The 19,662-nt window shown below is 37.0% G+C and overlaps 1 protein-coding gene across 1 annotated transcript in view; it reads left to right on the plus strand.

Moving 5' to 3' along the window:
- Positions 1–19,662, plus strand: part of LOC144752067 (nicotinamide N-methyltransferase-like) — a 51,864-nt gene that overhangs the window by 16,682 nt on the left and 15,520 nt on the right. The window lies entirely within an intron of this gene.

The raw sequence follows: 19,662 nt of genomic DNA on the forward strand, positions 1-19,662 counted from the left end.
TGTCGCTGCTTAGGTAGAGGTCTGAAGAAGGGTAATCTTTGTTGTGCTATACGTGGTCTTCCATGATACCTTGACTCAGTTACTCACAATTCTATGTTCTGGCAGTTGCTGACAGGATTTGGAATCTGGTTGCACAAGATGGAATAAAGCTACTTAAGGATGCCTGACCTGTGGCTTCATCTTTTCGATTGAGACACATGACCGTCAGTGATATCAGATGTCTCTAGATGTCCATTCTGATGGACCAAGTTTAGCAAGAGGCCACCTTATTAGGACAGGTTGCAGCTGATCTTTATAAACAATATTGTAACTTCAAACAAACCTACTTCACTAATGCAAAGTCAATCTAGCCCCTCAATTCCTCAAGCCTCCCCTCCAATGTGTACACACTCCCAACCAAAGATGGCAGCAACCAACCCACCTTCCTTTAATTTCATTGACTGTCCTTTCACAACTGACCCCAGCATCACTCTGATGGCCTCCTTCTGCCCAGGACCCCCAGCAAGGCCACAACCCTTCTCTTCTAAACGTTTTGTGTGAGTCCCTTGCTTGACTGCCACCCAGGAAAATCCTGCACAGGTGTTTTTCTGCCCCCAGTCTGCAGATATTCCTTGCTCCATTGGATGTCACTCAAACAGAGATTACTTTCTTTTCTTATGTGATATCTCCATGCCTATGCCTCTATTTTGACAAAAACAACACATTTCCCCATTAACTTTGTGCCTGACTTTCTCAATTGCCATCTACTTCACTGCCTCTTGCCACACCATTCCACCACAACTGTCCAAAATACAAATGTGCCATACCAGGACCGTATAATCATACCCAGATCAGCTTTCCTCAACTTAATCAAACCTTAACCTGACCACTGCACTAAATCTTTCTCACCCTGGTGAATTGTTAACAGACCTGGACAGGGTCTTACTCTCACCAACGAGGTTGGCCCATTTCACACCCCCTTTTCCTCACCATTCAATTTTGAATTCAGTTGGACGAAAACCCAAATGAGCTCCACAGCGACAAATCTTCACCTGCTTCACAGCCCATTCAACAAATGAATGCTAAACGAGCCATATGGAGAGGAATCCCATAATCCATCTAGTAACACATCCTGAAACAAAAAGGGGGTGCATCACTGCATGCTCTCTTTGTGCGTATGTAGCACAGACTACAGTCTGAAGATCATCACCCCAATTGCATAACCTCTCTCAGACAGCAGCTCAGTTTGTTAACTTCTGATGCAGTCCCTAATCTAACGGAGTGCATTCCAAAATATTCTTCCCTGTTTTCAACCACTTGTGCCAATGTTTTCTCCACCTGCCAATTTAAAATCCTCACAGGCCCTGACTCGCCTCAACTCACCCCCTATTGAATGCAACACAACACAGCCACCTCTCCCCGTATGAGCCATCTTAGATTTGCACAAGGTTAAAATCAATGTTCCTGACCATTCCACTTCACCTGTCTCCACGTCATTTTACCTGCCAACCCTCAAAACCTCAGAAATTTCAAAGGCACTAAAACACAACCACAACATACCCAATTTTATCAGCAGAAATTCAAAACTGCTACATCATATTGCTAGTAGACCCCTGACCAACAAAAACACGCTGGGTATCCTAATAGGTTCTCTTTGCCTACACCTTCTCCTTTGCTCCTTAGCGCAGCCCTGCAAACCCTCCTACCCCAATTTGTCCCTTATCATAACTGCTGACATAATATCAATGACAAAATAGAAATGCCAAAATATTGATGTAAAAATATTGACACTCAAAATATAGACATCCTATATTTAATAACAAAATTGTAAAAAAAAATAGATGTAAGAAATATTGAAGTCCAAAATATCTTTGTTTTATGTATAAAAATAATGTTAAAACACTTATATTATAAAATTAACTAAAACAATAATTACTTAGATATAATAAACATTAAATAAATATAATAAACACATTTAATTTAACAAAATGTAAACATACATACATAAATTACATAAATAAATGTGTATTTCTTTAAAAAATGTCAATAAAATAATAACTTTAATTGATTTTAAAATATTATAAATATATAAAAATTAACTCTAATATAGTTTTTAAACTTACATTTTGCACTCCATTGAGTGCAACAGTAGGAAAATTGTTAAATAGCTTGGAGTAAAAAATGTACTACCCCATTGCAATTATTGCAACATTAGGGTGTTGGATAGCGTAGGGGTAAAGATTACTATTCCCACTCCAGTGAGTGCAACAGTAGGGAAAGTCTTGGATAGCGGAGGGGAAACATTACTATTCCCACTCCAGAGTGTGCAACAGTAGGGAACGAGTTGGATAGCAAAGAGTAAAAATTACTAGTCTCACTCCAGAAAGTGCAACAGTAGGGAGAGAGTTGGATAGCAGAGGGGTAAAAATTACTGTTCCCATCCCAGACAGTGCAACAGTAGGTAAAGAGTTGGATGAGCAAAGAGTGAAATGTACTATTCTCACTCCAGAGAGTGCAACAGTAGGGAATGTGTTGGATACCGTAGGTGTAAAAATTACTATTCCCACTCCAGAGTAGGTGTTAGATAGCAGAGGGTTAAAATTTATCTTTCCCAACAATTTTAAACTGGAAGTAAAAAAGAAACAAAATTCCAACTACAATACAAACATTGATAATAACCCAAAAATAAAAAAACAAATATAATGAATTACAAAACATTAGGAAATATTTTAATGTTACTAAAAATTACCTGAAAACCTTATTTTATGAAAGATACCAAATGTTTTTTTTTTCACAACCGTAAGATACCAAATGTTTTACAAACAAATAACTGTATTTAATATAAATTAATTGTATTTAAACACAATTAACATATTTACCAACTAATTAATTATAATTAACAAACAATTAATAATTAATTAATAATAAATAAGTTACCACAAACAGCACTATAAACCAAAATATAAATAAATACTAATCAATGAAAATTATTAAATACTTTATTATAATTTAATTACTTCCCACCCTATTGCCCTATAAACCCACAACCCACTCCTAAAAAATTAACACAATTTACATAATTATCAATGAATCATTTAATACATTTTGATAACCACTCAATAATTAATTAATACATAAATAATTATAAATACTAATACATTAAAATTATTAATTACTTTATTATAATTAAGTTACTTCCAACCCTATTCCCTTATAAACCAACAACTCACTCCTAAATAACACAACATACGTAATTGTCAATTAATGAATACATACAAAATATTCCCCAATTAATAATTAATAAATACAAAATGTAAATTTATTATAAATATTATGAATTACTTTAATATAATTACATTATTTTCCAGCCTATTTCTCTGTAAACCCACTACCCGTTACAGAACTAAAATACGTAAAATGTAATTGACAAAATAAATCACTTCAAAAAATTTCACACATACATAAAAAAATAGCTATACTTTTACAAAAAACATTGGATCACAAACTTTTATCATACATGCTAAATTACAGAACACTAATATAAATATCGATATTATTAACAACAATATTTTGACAAACAATATTACTGACTTCGAGATTACAGAAAATGATATTTCTTACCTTCAAGTCGATATTCTGGTCACCGATAATCTTGAAGTCAATATTCTGGCACTTCAAAATTCCAGACTCGATATTCTGTGCACCGTTAGCCATAGTGACACAGATAATATCCTCTCTTCGACACTCTTGTCATCTAAACAGAAACTTATCACAAGCATGTCTATAATATGACTAGGCTGTGGGGTTTTAGGTTTAAACCTATAATAACTGATAAAACCCCACTGAAAGAGATATAGCCCTCACCAGTGAAAACATATAAACACTGAAAAAACACCAGCACAACCACAAACTAAATGCCATTCAAAGAAATGGAAAAGAGAGTGAAAGAGTCATTTCTTTTCTTCCTGAAGAGGCCAATACAATGTAACTCTGTTATACAAGCTAGCAGTAAGAAAGACTGGGCTAACATTATTCTGCTTGAGTTTGTGATATTTAGGGATGCCACTAAAAATATTGTTTCTTCTTCCTTTTGCTTGTTTCAGTTTTTGTGATCTTTGGTCTAAAGATGCGGGGTTTAGAAGCATGTTTAGGTCTCGCAAATTGCCAACACCTCAGGCTTTAAACATTCAATGCAAGGTGATCAGTGATGTCATTTGAGATGTCATCAGTGATGTCATCAGTGATGTCACTGACCATGTCATGAATGATGTAATATGTGACATGATCAGCAGTGGATTGCGGGTGCGCGATATATAGTTAGTACAACTAACTATATATGGAATTTCAATGGTTTTGTGTGAGTAAAATAAGGTTTTTTAAATGCTAATTCCTAACTATATATGGTGTATAACCTATGGTTTTTTCAGTGAATTTTCAAGGTTTTGTAAATGCTAATTCCTAACTATATATGGTCTATAACCTATGGTTTTTTCAGTGAATTTCATTGGTTTTTTAAAAGCTAATATCTATAGCTGTAAAATGTATTCTTCTTTAAATCCAAAAATATATTATATATGTTTATTAATAATTTTTTTAAAATATTTTTTTTGTTTCGCTCCCGGTCCGCGAACCGGAAAGCTTTCCGTTAGCTCAAATTGATGCCGCGACCCGGTCCGCGGACCGATAAGAAATCAACATCGTGACGGTATCGCGTTGCGTAATGCGTCTTATGACGTAGCGCGTTAGCGCAACCGGAAGTGCTCCGGGGCGCGGACCGAGGCGTGAAACGAAGCTCCCCGGAAGCGATCCGCGACGCGTCGCGAAAGCGCGACGTATCGCGTTGCCGCGTAATGCGTCTTGTGACGTACCGCGTTAGCGCACCCGGAAGTGCCCCGGGGCGCGGACCGAGGCGCGAAGCGCAGCGACCCGGAAGCTAACCGGGGCGCGTTCCGCAGCGCGTAACATGAGCGTGAGAGGTCATGTGACTTGTTAATAAAACTTTTCATTGGTTCATTTCACTTTTGGTTTCATAATGATGTAAGGCTAGGTCAGGTGACCTAAAAATAACACTTTTCATTGGTTGAGAACTATTGTTTTTCCCAAATGATGAAAACCCCTCCTTCTTTCCTCACTCTGACTTTCATCATTGTGAGAGGAAGACCTTTATTACTACTACTTCAGAAATGGCTTCAATAGTTGCTTCAGCTGGTGCACCCCCACCACCACCTCCACCTCCTCATGGGAAGAGAGGACCACCTCCCCAGGTCATAACCAACACAGAGGAGGAAGAGGAAGAAATGGAGGAAGAGGAGGGAGAAGAACCACAGTTCTTGGAAGAGGTGCCCCGGGTTTCCCATAAGAAAGCCAGTTTCATCTGGCAGTTTTATTCAATCCCTCCTGGCCAAAAAAAAGTGAATGCGAGGTATGTCACCTGCCTCATCTGTAAAGAAAAATTATCCAGAGGGACGGATAAGAAATATAGTTATGGGAACTATACTATGCATAGGCATATGACCAGGAAGCATCCACTCAATTACAGCCGGGCGGAAATACGGGATTTGCAGGAAAATCCAACATCAACTCCTGTGGCCAGATCAAGATCAACAATTTCATTGACACCAGCAGAGGCACGGGAAACTGTGCCAAACATACAAGAGAATTTTGGCCACATGAAACACACTTGTATGCACTGTGGTGCGTTGATAGCATGTGGCAATATGAGTATAAATGCTATCAACCTGGCTTATGAACATCATAATTGCCCTAACCGCCCCCAGTAATTTTTTTTTTTGCTCCTGTTGAGCCCTTTTCAATGCCTGTTTTTTGTTGTCCCCCCCCAAAAAAAAACAAAAAAAATATAAAATCGTTCAAAAAATACAAAAAAAACAAAAAATGTTCAAAAAATAAAAACCAAATATAAAACAACAAAAATATTTAAAAAAAAGTTCTTTTCAGAACTACCTTCCCTTTCAAAAAAAATTGCTAGAATGTTTAGCACTCTGGCAAGCTCTATTTCTTTTGGTTCGCTTCCCGGTTAGCTTCCCGGTACGCGGACCGGGAGCTAACCCAAAATATTTTTTTTTTAAAAAAGAGTAAGTATAAGGAAAGTAAACAGACAGTGATGTTAAAAGAAAGACAGCTATAGGGAGTAAAGAAGAGATACTGTTTAATAGATCTATTTACCGAAGAAAAGATGGAAGAGGGTATAATTGTGAAAAACAAAATAGATAACGAAGTGAAAGAAAAAAAAAGAGAGTATAACATTAACAAAGAAGAGTTTCTTGGAGAATGTGAGTGAATGTTCAAAATATGATTAAAACATGAGGAATAACAGAGAGAAAAAATAGAAAACAGAAAACAAAAAATAACAGAAAAAGATTAATTGAAACAGCAAAGAAATGTAAGTAACATAGAGCCATATCATCAACATAGTCAATAAAAGTTTTGCAGCTTTTATTGGCAGAAATGTGTCGCTAAAGCTGCTTTTGCGGCAGAAAACTGCTGCTAAAACCACTTTTGCACCAGTTTTCTGCCAAAAAAAAAACAATAATTTTATTGGCTGTGTTCATAATATGCCCCTTAGTGTGCTTCAACTACACAGAGAAAGCATTATGAACAAATAGTGATACAGTGATCAGTCAAAGACACTAAGAGTAATAGAGACGGAGTGAGTGAACAAGAGTGAGGAACTATGAGAAGAGAGGGACTGAGAAAAAGAGTGGAAGGAGTTGAGTAAGTAGGTAATAGAGAAAGGAATGAGGGAAGTAGCAAAGTCAGGAAACTGAGGGTTAAAGAAATGAAGCAGTGGAACTAATAGAAGTTAAATGTGATAGAAATGTAACGAAAAGAGTACAAAACATTTACTTTATAATTGTCGTTAAATTACTCACTTTTTGTTTTTATACTTTCAATCTGTGAAAGAGAGAACAAACATTTGAAAAATATTACAACATGTATTTAAAAATTACAAAAGACAAGAGAAAAAATTGAAGGACAAACAGTTTTTCAACAACTTTGACACTTACAGAAGCTTCTGCTTCTCCAGGCCCCCTACACAGTCCTAAAGATATACATTTTAAACTAACAGTATCTTGATGCAGATGAAGTGAGGCCTATCTTAAAACATGGTGCATCTTTTGCATTGCTGTTGTCTCAGAAAAGTGTCGCAAGACACTAAAAATTTAAATAATTGCTTCAGGATGCCAATAAGATGTGTCCTATCCAGAGGTTTGTTTGAGGTGAGGCCTACTCAGGGTTGCAGATGAAATTTCGAGTTGTTGAAGAGAATAGAGGACATAATACATGTGAAGGTCTACCAATGAAGTGAGTCATGTCCACTGCACTCTTGAACAAAGTCCAAACCTCCTATGTTTCCCTGGACAGACCTAAACTTGATCTGCACAATGTGATTCGTAATGATAGGAAACACAGGTGTTGTAAATGAAATACGTACAATTTATTTTGCTCATTTCAAAATCACATCACTTGTGTTTCCTTTGCTTAGGTATCTCATTGTGCAGATGTAGTCCAGCATATGAAAGAATACGCAGAAGTGCAGCACTGCATGCAACAACTTTGACACTTACAGAAGCCTCACCTTCTCCATGCCTCCTACACAGTTCTACATATACATCATAAATGCAAACAGTACAGAATTAATTATACATGTTAAATGGTTTATTTTTGCTGTTCTCAGAATGTATCAAATTTCACTAAAAACAGTGACTTGAAGGTATTCATCATATAACAGCGGGGAAAAAAAACCACAATCAAAATGATTGTGTTTAAAAAACCCATACAACATAACAAATCAGAATTCAGAACTCCTTAAAGTTAACTTACTTTCCATGACGTCAAAGGATGTCCTATGAACAGCTTATACTCTGTTGTGCTGTTATTACTTTCAGCCCGCCACTTTCTGAAAGAAAATCTCCATCGTTTTTAAAAACATGTTACATGCAATAAATGACTTCTTGCTCTCTACCACAAGTTTCCACAAGGCCAAATCTTGTCAGAGCCATTTATAACTCTTGGATTTCTTGTAAGCCAATCCCGTCATTTGGCATTTCTGCAACTTTCAGAATTAAAATGTTGAAGATCATTTTCACAATCCTGGAATAGTAATATCTTCCCCTTCTTGCTCAGTCATGTTCTACATTTCCTATGACACTGATACTGCTTACTATGAAGCAGACTTACACCACCTCTATGAGTACTACAATTATTTAATTCTCTACATCACTTTTAATCACAAAGCAATGTAAAACAGTAGACAGCATTGCAGACTTACATTCCCTCTACTCTATGTTTTGATTGGCTGCTTCAATTAGCTTATAAAAAGAAATAGTTTTTCTGAACTCATTCAAAGTGCACTTATTTCTCCATGACGTCCAGTCTTATGGTTAGAAGTTATGTCTCTGAAGTACACTTATCCTCAAGGCCAAATTGTGTAGGAGCCATTAGAACTTCTTGAAATTCCACAGAGCACATCCCGAGATTATTTCCCTAAAATTTTGGTTTTAAAAACACCAGGTAAGAGTTTTTAAGGTCATACGGCAATTTTTTTTTGAAAATTAAAACAGAATCATTGCAGAATGACCAGCCATTTCTAGACTTTAAATAAGCTGTGTAATGTCCTGATGTTATTGAAGGGCCGTCATGATATATAATTGCTGCAGTTACAAAAGTCCTTCCTGATATTGACAACTGCGAAGCTACAAAATTTTTAATTATTTTTGTTCCATCAGGCCTACATCGTTGGAACATTAAAATGACATACTGGCCATATGTTCGTATAAATAATGTGGAAATCATTTCAGATTTACATTGGCTACACTCCATGTTGTGATCAGCTCCTTTTACTAGCTTATTAAAGGAGACTGATTTACTGTCTGGCAAAGTTAAATATATAAATCTTTCTGAGTCTACACTAGTAGTACTTGATACCATACAGTTCTCGCAGTCATGCTGCCATTGATAAGAAAGCCCAAACAGCTGATCTACATCTACACCTTCAGCATGGAATACATCAAGCATATACATTAAAAACTCCTGACAATCTTGCTGAATATTTTGAGAGAATTGTGTTTGGCCTGAACATCTGTCTAACAGATTTCGAATTTCAGACACACTTTCTATGTTTGTTCTATCAGTGCTACATTTCTCTAACACAGAATTTAACAAACTGCAAAATCTTTGATCAGAATTGACCACAATCTCTTCTTTTACATTTTCTAGAGAAAACAAAACATTAACCACTACATTAGCATAGCAGTTGACACCAGAACTGTTTTCAAATTGAAAACCAACAACATCTTCAACAGAATCCTTTTTGTTTCTGCTTGTAATTTTAGGTTCATCGACTTTTCGTCTTTTTGCTACAACCTCCCCAGTATTGGTCACATTTCTTCGTTTCCGGCCTACCACACGTTTCTCAAACAAAGGATACTGAGGCAAATGTGGCGCATACTCTCTTCTTAACCTATTGTATTCCTTAACACAATCTAGATCCGCACAAATGTTTGTGACATCACACTCAATCAAGTACAATCCCGATAAAGTTCTAACTCGTGACAATGCCACATATGCCATACCCTCCTTGAACACAGAACTGCCAATATTCACCAATGCACAGTCTACACTTAAACCTTGCGATTTATGGATTGTCACTGCATATGCCAAGCAAACAGGAAACTGCTTACGGCGAACATATAAGTCTTTTACAAGCAAACATCTAGCAGAGCAACGACCAATTAGCTGTACTTCCTCAATGCCATCAAATTTAATTTTTAAAAATTCAATTCCATCTCTATTTCTGTATTTTACAAAATCAACAACATTACCCATTGATCCATTTACCAGACCTCTTTCAACATGTAAATTCCTTCTTAAAATTATACGGCAGTTCAAGCACACATTCAGAGTCTTTTCAAAACCTGCAGTTTTAGATATACTCTTCTCTAATGAATCCAATTTTGTTTTCAGATTCTCAGACAAAATAATTGTTGATCCCATATGCTCTACTCTGTCAATAGCTTCCAGTTTCACAATCTCTTGCTTTTCTAAATGCAACATTTTGTTGTTGAATTTGGCACATTCTGCAAGAGTTGGCATCAAACATATTCCAGATTTCTTATCAGTAATTTTCTGAAAAATATTCTCAGGCACAACATCTTGTTCTGGATATAAATTTGACAGTAATCGTGCATGTAAAGCTTCTTTCCCATGCTCGGTCACTTTTCCAATTCTAACATCTTGTAGAATAGTCTTGTAAACTTCATCCTTCGCCTGACGCATATTTTCATGCAGTTCAGCATAATTGAAGTTTAACCATATATTGACGTTGCCAATGCTGCCTAGGCACTTCCTGGTATCTTCATGCGTGAGCATTTTGAACACAGGTTGCCCTTTCACTGGTGTCAGCTGCAAAAGATCTCCGAAAACAATGATGTGTTTGCCACCAAATAACACATCATACTCTGTTTTGAGAACTTCTTGCATTCTCAAATGCACAAAGGCAAGCATGACATTGGAAACCATGCTTACTTCGTCAATGATAAGAAGTTTCATTTTCCTCAAGATTCTTGAAACTTCAAAACAAGCATCTCCAGATAGCTTGTGATATTGTAATTTGTTGTCATGCTCCACTGGCAGCATCAGTAAATGATGTAAAGTAATCCCTTTAATGTTATGTGCTGCCAGTCCAGTTGGAGCGGTGACAACACAAGACAGCGATGACTCTGTCCTTTCCTGCAAATAGCATGAAATTGCTTTAATGAGGAAACTTTTTCCAGTTCCCGCTTCTCCACTCACGTACAGTCGGACAGGCTTCAACGACGTACATGAGCACTCTTTCTTGTCATGACTTAATCCATGATCAATTTGCATGGTAACTTCGTCATATATTTTCCTCTGCTCAACGTTGAGTTGTCTTTCCAACTCTTCTAAGTTAACCGCATCCTCCTGAGCATGTGCCATGGCTCTTTCCACTTCATTCATAGCAGTGGCAGCTTCATTTTCGATAACAGGTCCTCCTAGTGGATCCTGACTCAATGAAGCAGAACTCTGACTGTCCTGAGAACTGTCTCTGGCAATCTCGGCTGCAATCGTTGCTTCCTGCTCAATTTCCGCATTCAACATTTCTACATATTTGGGAAAAGCAGGACATTCTATGGTCTCCTTTGCAGCATTGAAAGAGTCTTCGTAACAGAGGAAATCTCCAAGCAGTTCCTCTTCTGCACGCCAAGGCTTGAAAAGTTGCAAAAGTGCTAAATAGAAAAACTCCTTTTTTTCAGGAGATTCGCCACTCAATTTTCGATGGTTTACCAAGTGGCATTTTCTTTGCTTGACCAGACATCCCTCACTTCCTATTACAGCATACACTTCTTTCTCAGTATCTTCTTTGATGTTCCTCTTGAATATGTAATTTTGAAGAACCTCATACAGACAAACATTGTCGAGGTGACTGCTTCTATTTGGATAATATGTATCCAACATGTTGGTCTTCAAAATGTCGGTACTGTTTGGCTCCTTTTCCGCCAAATACTCAATTTCCCGCACAGGTTTCAGAACTCGATTACGCGTAGAGACTTGCGTAGAGACTTGCTGAAGACAACCGGTCAGAGCATTCGTAAGCTCCAATTTCTCGATGCGACAACATCTTCAGACTGAAACTGTACAACTTCTTGCTGAGGCTCTTTTCATGGGAAATGTCCTCCCACATATCCTTCAATTCTGTCTTCTCTTTTTTGGTGATGTAAGATGTCACATACCGAGCCACAGCCATACAGTTATCAGCCACAAACTGTATATCCATGTTAGCATTCCACATGGACAAAATCACCGGGTTGTAGTCGTTGATGTACTTGGACTCTTCGTTCCTCTTCAAATTGTATGTGTTTTTAGGTGATTTCTTCATCACATTATGTCGCAGCGAAGACATCAAACTGTTTACTCTTCCTTTATAAATCACCGGTCGTGGAAAGCCGAAACGACATTTGGTGTAGAACTTGTCCTTGTTTCGGAATTTACGACGGCAGTACTTTCCACATCGATGGCTTTGGAAACGCAGAACTTTTTCTCTTAGGCTTTTCTTCTCCTTTGCGTTTGGAACAGCACACGTAGAATACTGTTGGATGAAACTCATCACTGAGTCTTCTGGATCCATTCCAAATTTAGGTGCATCCTTGATCCACAGCAACATATGTATATGAGGAGCACCTCTTGCTTGGTACTCCTTTCTCCAGAAGAAATCCAACACCTCTCCAAGAGGTGGATTCTTCTTATTCATGATGAAAGACATCATAGCTTCAAATCTATGATTGAAGTACCTACATACATTGACTGGATCCAAAGAGCACAGTTCTCCGGGTGTCTTGAATTCGATGTTATCTACGTTAGCATTTGCCTCTCGTAGAAATTCAAGTAAGTCTTCCCAGCCATACTCGGCACAGCTCAGAGTGAGGAACCATGTGGGAGTACCTAAGTTCCTCAGCATACATTTTAAATCACCATGACGACGGTACCAGTACTCATTAGTACCACGCTGACACGCCATGAGATTAATCAGGTGAGAATCCAAAATACTGTCTTGGACATTGACTTTATCCATAAAGTCACTTGCCGAGATGTTTTGCATGTGTATACCACTTTTCAAGATGTGGTTCACTGCATATGACAGTCCAGACAGATCGCTTTCAAACAGGAGATGAAACAAATAAGGAATGCATTGTCGAAACCTAGCATCTACTGCATACAATCGCAAAGTCCGGTATTCAGAAGCAGGAATTTGATGAGGTCGCTCATCATATCTTCCTCCCTGACCTGTTGGAAAAAGCTGTGGGAAACACCGAGCTTCCAAACTTTCCTCCCAAACACTAATGGGACTCCCTTTGGCTTGTTTCATTTGAAACAACTCAATAGCATTCCCCATGACTTCCTTGGAATGCAAAGGATGAACACTATAATGTTCATATATTTCTTCACTAGTAGAGGGTTCTACTTTCTCAATTTGACCAGCACACAAATCGCTATCCTCTTCCTCACTTACTTCCTCTTCTGCAACATATACATTCTTATAGTATTTATTATTTTTTTTCAAATACAATGTTGCCTTTTTAACTTTCCTAACATCTACTAAATCTTGCCATATTTTCTTATTCTTTGTCGGAACCCCATTAACTAAGATAACCAGAGGTTCCTCTTCCACTTTTTCTACTCCAATTGTGTTAATGTTTTTCTTCAAATCTAGAGGCAAATAAACAACTCTTCCCTTTAATCCTCTCTGTAAATCTGATGGAGGCAATTTCCCTGTCTTTGGCTCCATTCTTACAATAGCCTGAAAGGGATGGATACTTTGAATCAAAATAGATTCATAAGTATTTAAATCCTTCAATTCAGAAGGAATCTCAATCAATTCCAGATTATTATGAACTGCTCTAGCAGGCATCTGGTTTTGATTTAATTTGTTACAACAATAAGTACACACACGTTGATCCAATCCCAAATCAAAACAATTTTCTACCATCAAGTATGTTGTGAAATCCTTCCATTCACTATTATTTTCCCTTTCACTTTTTGCATATAAATCCACTAACTTAGTCTGATTCTTATAATAAGTGCGTCGACAACACACACAAGTGAAATTTGGCCTCTCACTTGATTTGACCTGAAACGTCGCAATTTCCCTCTGGAAATTATCTGTACTGGAAACCTGTACACTATCTTCCACATTACCCGCTTCTTCTTGGTCAATTTCAACATTCTCCTCTTTACTTCCAAAGTAACAAAACTCAATTTCTTCACATATATTCTTCACATCTATTTCAGAACCATGCAAAAGAGCAGCGCATAATTGTTTAAGCATAATTGCTGGACTCTTAGCATAATACAACATTCTAACTAATTTCCTCACTTTATTATGATGCACTGCTAGCATCCTGAAATGATGAAAAACACTCTGGCATACTCTCCTGGAAAGACAAGCCAGTGAATGACCATGCAAACCTGTCACTTCCCTCACTCTGCAAGGATCTAATTCTTGCAACAACCTTATTTTCTGCTTCAAACTTTTCTTATTAAATGACCGTACAAAATCACAAAGCAAATTGATGGAATCCTGTCGCACACTACAAATACTACTACACTTCCAGGTGTACACAGGACCCTTAGCACGTCTTCCTAAAACCTCATTACCTAACACCTCTTCTGCCTCTGTTGTCACAAGTTTTTCTTTTTCAACTGGACAACCATCTTTCACTTCATAAGCACGACCACTGGTGTCAACTGCATGCACCAAATCATTATCCTGGAAATAACTCTCCTCATTAAAAAATGCCTCAGAGCTTGAACTATGCATCCATTCTCCAGAAAAAACTTCACAAAAATTACTACGATTAACTATTCTCTTCCATCTACTATTTCTTTTGAAATCATAAATTGCCTTGTTTAGCTTCCTAATTCTATTGATTATCAAAATAAATAACTTACGTTTAATTTCAAATGCCTGATCAATAACTTTCTCAACTTTTTTTTTCTCTTATAAAAAAACACTTTCTGTTGACCTTTCTTAATATTTTTTAACAAATTGCCAATTATCCTGTTGCGGAACATTCGTTTACGAATGTCCCTAAACTTTTGTTTCCTTCTACTATCATGCACAGAGTTATCTCTTGCTCTAGCAGTAACATTTTTGATTAGCCTTTCCTTTCCATTTGAATTGCTTCTCTTTTTATGGACTGAAACATTTTCTGTAGTAATATTTTTTTTACTACACATATTTCTTATGAATGTTTTTGTACTCTTACCCGGTGCTTTCTTCGTGACTTGACAGATCTTTTTGTTAGAGGACTGCTGCTTCTTTTGATTGGCCTGCTGTCTTTGACGTTTTGCAGCCTTTCTCTCTCTTTCTTTCGTTGGCATGGTGAAATGTTGAAATGATCTGCAGTTGAATCTGTGGTAAAATATATTAAAAAATGTTATTAACCACTATTACCAAACAGTAAATCAATAACAGTGATCAAAAACTTAACACACTACTTGACATTTTAAATAGAAGATTTTTTAGTCCTTGGCAAATTTACAATACAGAAATAGCAGAAAAGAAATGGAATTTATATTCATGTTACCTGTGCTATTTTATATGTGAATCTGATCTAATTTTATGAGCATATTTTAATATTTTATTGAAGACACTACACATAACCTGTTTTTGAAGGTGTCTTTATTTTTAAATTAAACGGTTTACACTTTTACTTTTTATTTATTATAAATGTTAAAAATAAATGTTTATAGTTCCATAGGCTCAAGCAGGTCAGCTTCCCACCCTATGTCATATAATTCGGACAAATCTGCATCCTCATCACGCTCTTCTTCATCCTCAGGATTTAAATCATCCAAGGGATCAACATCCACTGATGTTTCAATTACAAGTTCAATGATGAGGTCAAAATCAACTGATTGCAGATTGTCGCTCATGTTGATGTTGTCTTTATCTTTAAAGAAAGATAACAACAATGAGATGTTGCAGAGTAAGAGACAAATCTCAGAGATTATAATAGTAAAATTGTTTAACAAGAGTAACATTTTGCAGCTATTATTTAGCCATGTCCAGCGATGCTGAGCAGGTGAAGCCTATGTCTAATTTTTGAGTGAACAGGACTCATCTCTTCTTAACCTTGGATAAGCCTCACCAACTCTGTGTCCCCTGCACATACTTAAATGTAAAGGGGCAGATTTATGTTAAATGGCACATCCCCAGGCATGCACCAGTTAACGTGCACAGCTGCTTTGCCACCCATGGTGTGCCGTATTTACAATCAGATAGGAGAAAGCTGCGTCAAAACCCTGCGCCTGCTTTAAGCAGGCATAGGTCTTGACGCAACATTGTGGAGATGGGGCACCCCTGAGCCTTGCTTGAGCTGCATCGCACTTGCAATACAATTCCAGCAATGCGCCACCTTTACAGCACAGATATGTCACGCATCTGTGCCATTTTTGCCCCATGCTGCGCCGCATTGTAAATGCAGCACACCATGGGTGGCGGAAGAGCGGCGCAAGATGACTGGCACATCCCTGGTGATGCGCCAGTCATAATAAATCTATCCCTAAGCTTCTTATCTTGTTACAGATGAACCGCCATATGTACCATCAAACTATTTTGCATTTCCTAAATATCGAATTTTAAGGAATAAATAGCAATTCTTTACCATTCCTAATTTGCAATGAGCAAATTGCTAATTGCAAATTACCCATTCATTTCCATGGGCTAGGAGGCTCATAGGAATGAAGGTGCAATTTGCGATTAGCAATTAGCTCATCGCAAATTAGGAATTTTTCCAAGGGTGCATGGGTGTCTCAAGAACACCCTGCTGCACCCCTGAAAAAGAAATTTGGGGGCATATGGCGCACATACATGCCCTAAGGGCATGTATTGGCGTCATGTGGCACCTTTTGTTTTTTTTTTTAAAATTCTTTTTGAAAAGAATTCGCATATTACCACCAACTAGAAGTTGGTGGTAGTTTCCAAATCCTTAATGTCATTTTTTACATATTTTTAGTTTGATACATTGCATTTAAGGAATCGCAAAATTTGCAAATCCTTCAGTGCAATCGCAAAATAAGGAATAGCAAATTTTGCTATTCCTTATTTTGCATCAAACTTGTTTGATACATACCATTTGTCTAATTAGCATTCGCAAAGGCTGAAATTTGCAGAATTTTGATCTTTGCGAATGGTAATTAACTTGATACATATGACCCCAAGTGAGGCCTGTCTTGCAACATGGTGCATCTTTTGCATCACTGCTGCATCGGTTTCATGTGGCACGTTTTTTTTACACCATGACACATCTGCCTAAATGCATCAATTTGTAATTTTCTCGCCTCATAGCAAATCTTTTGCACCGCCACTGCATCATAAAAGTGACGCACAGTGGCGCAAAAGAGACATACACCTATCATAAATCTGTCTCTACCATTTTAAATGATTAATCCAGGATGACGATAAGGTGTGGCCTATCCAGAGGTTTGTTTATGGTGAGGCCTACTCAGGATTGCAGATTAAAGTTACGCTTGATAAAGAATACAGAGGAGATAATACATGTAAAGGCCTACCAATGAAGTAAGTAATGTCCACTTTATTGCGCCAGTCATCATAAATGTATCCCTAACCTTCTTATCTTGTTACAGATGAACCGCCATATGTACCATCAAACTATTTTGCATTTCCTAAATAGCGAATTTTAAGGAATAAATAGCAATTCTTTACCATTCCTAATTTGCAATGAGCAAATTGCTAATTGCAAATTACCCATTCATTTCCATGGGCTAGGAGGCTCATAGGAATGAAGGTGCAATTTGCGATTAGCAATTAGCTCATCACAAATTAGGAATTTTTTCAAGGGTGCAGGGGTATCTCAAGAACACACTGCTGCACCCCTGAAAAAGAAATTTGGGGCATATGGCGCACATACATGCCTTAAGGACATGTATTGGCGTCATATGGCACCTTTTGTTTTTGGGAAAAAAATGTTTTTTGAAAAGAATTCGCAAATTACCACAAACTAGAAGTTGGTGGTAGTTTCCAAATCCTTAATGTCATTTTTTACATATTTTTTGTTTGATACATTGCATTTAAGAAATCGCAAAATTTGCAAATCCTTCAGTGCAATCGCAAAATAAGGAATAGCAAATTTTGAATTAAGGACATTTTAAGTCATTTCCACATGTGCAGTGTTTTCAAATTATGATTTGAAAATTGTTTTTGGGGAAAAGGAATGGTTTGCAAATTTATGACAAGGACATAATGGTGTATGCCTCTCTATAAGGCATTTCACTGTCTCTGATGTCATTTTTCCCATATTACATTATAAGACCTTTCCCCATGGAGCACATTCCTTGTAAATATGCTCCCACCTGTGCATGGTGAATTTAGATTTTGACTGTTTGAGTCACATAGCCATGTTAAAAGTGACCCAAAAAAATTGCAAACGCTTTAAAAAAACACATTCATGTGTCTTAAGCACATTTTAAGTCATTTCCCCGTGGACAGTGTTTTGTAAGTGGCGCAAAAGAGGCATACACCTATCATAAATCTGTCCCTAGCATTTTAAATGATTAATTCATGATGACGATAAGGTGTGGCCTATCCAGAGGTTTGTTTAAGGTGAGGCCTACTCAGGATTGCAGATTAAAGTTACGCTTGATGAAGAATACAGAGGACGTAATACATGTAAAGCTCTACCAATGAAGTAAGTAATGTCCACTTCATTGCGCCAGTCATCATAAATGTATCCCTAAGCTTCTTATCTTGTTAGACATCAACCGGCATATGTATCATATAACTATTTTGCATTTCCAAAATAGCAAATTTTAAGGAATAAATAGCAATTCTTTACCATTCCTAATTTGCAATGAGCAAATTGCTAATTGCAAATTACCCATTCATTTCCATGGGCTAGGAGGCTCATAGGAATGAAGGTGCAATTTGCGATAAGCAATTAGCTCATCGCAAATTAGGAATTTTTCCAAGGGTGCATGTGTGTCTGAAGAACACCCTGCTGCACCCCTGAAAAAGAAATTTGGGGGCATATGGCGCACATAAATTTTAACAACATTCCATTACCTCAAAAACGATTTTCAATTCATAATTTGAAAACACTGCCCACAGGGAAATTACTTAAAATGTTCTTAAGACACATGAAAGTGTTTTTTGAAAGCCTTTGCAATTTTTTTGGGTCACTTTTAACATGGTTATGTAACTCAAACAGTAAAAACCAAAATTAACATGCACAAGTGTGACCATATTTACAATGAATGTGCCCCACGGAGAAAGGTCTTTTAATATAATATGGGAAAAATGACATCAGAGACACAGAAATGCCTTATAAAGAAGCATACACCATTATATCCTTGTCATAAATTTACAAACCATTCCTTTTCCCCAAAAACGATTTTTAAATCATAATTTGAAAACACTGCACATGAGGAAATGACTTAAAATGTCCTTAAGACACATAAAAGCGTTTTTTGATTGCCTTTGCAGCATGTTTGTATCACTTTTAACATGGCTATGTAACACAAACATTCAAAATCTAAATTTACCATGCACAGGTGGGAGCATATTTACAAGCAATTTGCGCCACAGAGAAAGGTCTTACATTAAAATGGGAAAAATAACATCAGAGACATTCAATTGCATTATAAAGAAGCATACACCATTATGTCCTTGTCAGAAATATTATAACCATTCATCTTCCTCAAAAACGATTCTCAAGTCATAATTTGAAAAGACTCCACAGCTCCTATGCAGAAAAACACCCTGTCAGTACTAATACTTCACATTTTCTCCAATTACATTTTCTCAAAGAAACAAAATCTATTTGTAAAACACTTGAGACAAAGCAACATTTGAAAAACACAACTTTCTTCATAATTTTCTCCTGAAAGCACACTATTCTCTATCTAAATTAAAGAAATATAGTCTCACCTTAGCAAATACTTTGAGTTTGAAAACAGTCTCAGAAACACACCAATTTGTCTTCAGCAGAGCAAAAGGTATGCACTCCAGAGTCTGCAGCTATCAAAAGCACAGAAATGCTGTAATTCTTCACACATATCTCTCATGTCACCCAATCAAAACTCTTCCCTCACTTTTTTTCAAATGAAAACCCTTCCCCCCTCTGC

The sequence above is a fragment of the Lissotriton helveticus genome, chromosome 4_2 (genome assembly GCF_964261635.1).
Source record: "Lissotriton helveticus chromosome 4_2, aLisHel1.1, whole genome shotgun sequence".
NCBI classification, from domain to species: domain Eukaryota; kingdom Metazoa; phylum Chordata; class Amphibia; order Caudata; family Salamandridae; genus Lissotriton; species Lissotriton helveticus.